Source organism: Tachypleus tridentatus, chromosome 7, assembly GCF_004210375.1.
Source record: "Tachypleus tridentatus isolate NWPU-2018 chromosome 7, ASM421037v1, whole genome shotgun sequence".
NCBI classification, from domain to species: Eukaryota; Metazoa; Arthropoda; class Merostomata; order Xiphosura; family Limulidae; genus Tachypleus; species Tachypleus tridentatus.
The window spans coordinates 181,765,803-181,771,802 of record NC_134831.1 but is presented as its reverse complement, the minus strand read 5'-3'; positions in this window follow the sequence as shown (position 1 = coordinate 181,771,802).

Below are 6,000 nucleotides of genomic sequence, written 5' to 3'. Positions count from 1 at the left end.
CTGGGGCTCAAGTCTTCTCGATGGACAAAGCGCAGATAGATCATTGTGTAGCTTTGCGCTAATGATACAAAATTAACTACTAATAATAATACCTTAAAAATAACTAATTTCAACAATAAATAGTCAAGAATAACTTTATAAGTAACTAACCAACACTAGCTTCGACAAATATTAACAACATTAACAATAATAATAGCTTCAACAATAACTAACCAACATTAATTTCAACGATAACTAATTAACGTTAGCTTTAACAATAATAACTGAACAACAATGGTTTTATCAGTAACAAACCAATATTAACTTCAACAATAACTAACCAACATTTATTTCAATAATAGCTACCCAACGATAACTTCCGCAGTAAATAACGAATGTTAACTTCAATAATAACTAACATTTTAACAATTATCTTTAGTTTAAGATCTGATTATTTTTGTTAAAGCAGGCGAATTTCTGATGTTTTCAACTTTAGTATAAACAACGTAAGCTGACTTGTTAATTTTAAAAGTAAAAAAGAAAAAAAGAAAACAACCTTCAACACTCCAAAAGCGTGTCTCTAGTATATATTCAACTGCATTTTAAATGGATGGTTGTAGCCATAAGGCACAAAATAACTTCGAATAATTACTATGATTTTCGTAAAATAAACGTTAATTGCATAATTATGTTTAATCATTCATAATTACTCACAATTAAATGACGACTGAGAGGGCCAATGAAAAAGGGAACAGCTAATGACTACTACTTACTTCAAGGCGGTTGCTCGGAGTAATCATGTCAGATAATTAAAATAATCACGTTAATACCCAACATGGCGCCTGCGCAGTCAGAACAGCATCGTAGTAGGCCCATCTGGTACGATGGGGGGAAAAATGTTCTGCACTAGGATTTTAAACTGATATACACATGTGTATTTTGAAGTGTAATGTTTTGCTAATCGCTTCAACTCCACGGATGCTAAATCGTTCTATCTACTGCATCACGTAGATGTGAATTATTTCTTTTGATACTGCTGACCAATAAAAAGCATTTATATCGTAAACACCAAGTTGGGCGGGTATATTAAATTAGCTACACTATTCACTTAGTCGTGGTCTACGGAAATAGCTTGTTTTCATCACAAGCCTCTTTGTTTGTTTACTACACTTTTATACAAGAAAAGATTGCCTGCTACAGGAGAACGGATTTTTGAAACTACAAAATATTGATTCTGGTCAAATACTGAAGGAATACGTTGAAGATTCAAGTGTTTTTCTGTGGGATCTTAAATCACGTTTGACTCGATTCGTCACGACGCTATAAAATTCATCAGTTCAATCTGTTCTCTGTCTAAGTATAAAATTCATCAGTTCAATCTGTTCTCTGTCTAACCATAAAATTCATCAGTTCAATCTGTTCTCTGTCTAATTATGAAATTCATCAGTTAAATCTGTTCTCTGTCTAACCATAAAATTCATCAGTTCAATCTGTTCTCTGTCTAATTATAAAATTCATCAGTTCAATCTGTTCTCTGTCTAATTATAAAATTCATCAGTTCAATCTGTTCTCTGTCTAATTATAAAATTCATCAGTTCAATTGTTCTCTGTCTATCATCAGTTCAATGTGTTCTCTGTCTAATTATAAAATTCATCAGTTCAATCTGTTCTCTGTCTAATTATGAAATTCATCAGTTCAATCTGTTCTCTGTCTAACTATAAAATTCATCAGTTCAATCTGTTCTCTGTCTAATTATAAAATTCATCAGTTCAATCTGTTCTCTGTCTAATTATAAAATTCATCAGTTCAATCTGTTCTCTGTCTAAATATAAAATTCATCAGTTCAATCTGTTCTCTGTCTAATTATAAAATTCATCAGTTCAATCTGTTCTCTGTCTAATTATGAAATTCATCAGTTCAATCTGTTCTGTGTCTAACTATAAAATTCATCAGTTCAATCCGTTCTCTGTCTAACTATAAAATTCATCAGTTCAATCTGTTCTCTGTCTAATTATAAAATTCATCAGTTCAATCCGTTCTCTGTCTAATTATAAAATTCATCAGTTCAATCTGTTCTCTGTCTAATTATGAAATTCATCAGTTCAATCTGTTCTCTGTCTAATTATGAAATTCATCAGTTCAATGTGTTCTCTGTCTAATTATGAAATTCATCAGTTCAATGTGTTCTCTGTCTAATTATGAAATTCATCAGTTCAATCTGTTCTCTGTCTAATTATGAAATTCATCAGTTCAATCTGTTCTCTGTCTAACTATAAAATTCATCAGTTCAATCTGTTCTCTGTCTAAATATAAAATTCATCAGTTCAATCTGTTCTCTGTCTAATTATAAAATTCATCAGTTCAATCTGTTCTCTGTCTAATTAAAAAATTCACGGATTTCGATACTCGTGGTGGACAGAGCACAGATAGCCCCATATGTAGCTTTGTGCTTAATTATAAAACAAACAAATTAAAAATTCAAAACTTGCAGAGATACACAAAAACAATACTTTGTTAATTAAATTGTGAGCGCGAAGTTACCCAAGGAGTGCACAGAACTGTTTAGAATTTTGTTGTGTGCTAATTGTTTGAAACTTAGTATATAATAAAAACTTTCTGGAAATAATGTGAATTGATGTCATTTTATAAAACTTGTAATATATAATTACTTTTTCTGTCTTTTAAAACGCACACAAGAAGTTCAAAATACCAGGTGTCACTTTTTCTAAAACTCTGCTACCTAGATGTCGTTCGTTTCTTTCAAATGGGATTTGCTGTTATTCTAGTTGTTGTAATATATTGTATCATATCACTGTGAAACTGGAAACTGGTACATGATCCATTCTGTTTTCAAGTGCACGTGGTAAGTAAAAACCCGCTCAAGTAAACCTATCAGCCGCCTTTGTACCAACAATCTTCGAAACCTAAACCTGCCATTTTAGACAAATCGTTTCGGTTGAAAGCCCCAAGATCCCATTAACGATACTGGGATGTGTTCTTTCTGTACAGAGCGACCCCACGGAGGGTGAGTGCGCGGGTGGAGGATGGGTGAGTGCCAGTAACACGGTACGAGACTAAGGAAAATCCTAAGGTTAAGCCTAAATGCCGCTGTCACTCGTGACACAGGAGCAGTCAACTTTGTATGTGATCGCATTCCTCTACACACTTAAAAGGCACCACTCCGAATAGAGTTTCACCGCTAGGGATGCCTGTGATTTGGATTTGTAATTACACACGTTTTTCTAATAAGCCGTAAAGTCATCAATTATCGTATCCAAATAAAAGCATCGGACATTACCGAGAGCCAGCTGGCTGGCCACACACACTTAGTGGATACTTCTCCATAGTAGCTCAGCCACGAGGAGTGATTCCACTTCTCTTGTAATGTAATGTAAACTGTCGATTACTGGAACATGCTCAAGAGATCGACAACATTTTAGTCTGGAATTAATTTAACAATTCTGTATTCAAATGTGATCAATACAGACTCCTTCACATATATATAAATGTAAGTATGTAATTATAGTAACAATAATGTGTACTTTCTTAATGCTTTTCAGACTAGCCAAAACAGGATAGACTGAAAATAGCGTTTGACACAGTAAAAATACATCACACGGGTTTATAAATTTGGACGGCCCGGCATGGCCAGGTGGTTAAGGCATTCGATTCGTAATCCGAGGATCACGGGTCGAATCCCCGTCACACCAAACATGCTCGTCCTTTCAGCCGTAGGGACGTTATAATGTGTCCGTCAATCATACTATATGTTGGTAAAAGAGTAGCCTAAGAGTTGTTGGTGGGTGGTGAAGACTAGCTGCCTTCCCTCTAGTCTTACACTGCTAAATTAAGGACGGCTAGTGCAGATAGCCCTCGTGTAGATTTGCGCGAAATTCAAAATAAACCATCATAAATTGAGAGTTTGAGCGAGACTCAGTCGACCATGGTTTTCACGGCTTGTCACTACAAAATCGCACTCTGAATGTTAGGGCTTTGAGCGCACTTTAAGAGTGATGGTTAAATCTCACTCTTCGATCAGACAAGAGTAGCTAAAGAGTTGACTGTGGGTGCTGTTGACTAGCTGCCTTTGTTTAGTCTATACGCTCAAAATTATAGACCGACAACGCAGATATCTTCTTCAGTTTTGTCCGAAACAAACCAATTAAAACTGGGGCACAAATAGTTTAAAAACGCAGATATACTGGCCTGTTGTTTTTTTTTTTAATGTTGACTCGTGTTGAAAGATTTTTATGTCTCGTCAAAATTGTACATTTATGTTCATCCTGAACGGCATAAAATAATAATGCTGTCAGACTTTCGACCCCTGGAGCGAAAATTCATTACATTTTAGCCTATTTTTCGATTTACCATGCGGAACTAGCATGTGATGCCCAATCTGACAGACTACAACAGTAAAGCTTATTAGAACACCACGAAAAACATCAATCAGGAATAAAATTAAAAGTATGTTTGTTTGTAATTAAGCCCAAAGCTACAGAATGGGCTGTCTGTGCTGTGCCCACTACGGACAGGTATCGAAATCCAATTTCTAGCGATGTAAGTCCGCAGACATACCCCTCTACCACTGGGGGGTGACCACAATTAAAAGCTGACCTGTATTTTTATTTATTTTCTGGGAAACGTATGAGAGAGCAAGAATGAAGCCAGCGAAGTTTAGCATTTAATTCTGGTCACTAAAAGTTTGAACATTTATAACGCTAACAATCGGGTTTCAATACCCCTGGAGAGGACAGTACAGATAGCCCATTGTGTAACTTTGTACCCCAACGACAAGTCAAACAATGAAATAATAGTTATTTTACGTATTGGTTGGACACTTTATTAGGATCCCTCCCACACACATAAGTGTTATAAGTTTGAAGTAATTTTTCGTCACTACAACAGTTTGGACTCAGAAAGAAAGAAAGTCCAGAAGGTTTATAAGTTTCTTCTTTGATACTGACCTCTTATTTCGAGAGAGAAAGATGTGAAGGTGATAAAGATAAAAGACTTTAATATACGTAAAGCTTGCTCAATATTTCCTTGGCGACGTCTTGAGAAACTTTTTTTGGGGAGTGTGGTATCTCATCTGTAATAGACATCCTTCTTTCTGACTTGAAAAAAAGTGCATTCTCAAAATGTCGTCAAAGAAATAAAAAGTAAAAGTAAATTATATTAAGGTAATTTATCTACAGTAGCCTATTCTTCTTATTCGTTAAAATGTATGAATTGAAACTGACTCACAACAATTATCCGAAGATGTAAATTATGGCAAAGACAGCGTCTGAACTCATTACAAACCAATAGGTCAATTGGATTAAGATGTGATGGTCATACCAGTTGAGAAAGATGACCGATGCCACTGTCATGGCCTTGAAAACAATGTACAACATGAACAGTAAACAGTGTGGACCGTTGGAATATCATTTTGGAATGACGTTGGATAATATTCTCAGAGCTGTTTCAATATCAAAAATGTTGGACTACACAAGCACCATGGATATTTTTCAGTGTTGAATTTGTTTGTTTCTATTTTTACCTGCCATTGATGGATAGGGTGCTCGACTTGCAGCTTATGGGTCACGCGTTCGAATCCCCGTCATCGAAATGCTCGCCCTTTCAGTTAAGAGGGTGTTAATAATACAACAGTCAATCCCACAATTCGTTCGTAAAAGAGTAGTGTTGACGAGCTACCTTCCTTCGGGTTTATCACTGCTAAATGAGGGACGATTAGTGAATATAGCTCTCAAGTAGTTTTTGCGCGAAATTCAAACAACAAAACCAAATCCAATCAACGTTTTCTGGAATAATGTTGGACGACACCTTTAACTGTTGACGTAACGCTAGTAGGTTTAAATTCCTCATGCGGTCTTCCCATTAGTACTTTATCCTTCTATCAGGAGAAAAACAATGACGTCAAATATTCCATCAGGAACTTACAGTGAATCATAGCTAATACTTTCTTCCCCTTAAAAACCATCAAAAACGTCTTCGGGTTACATCTGCTGTAACCAATGTTT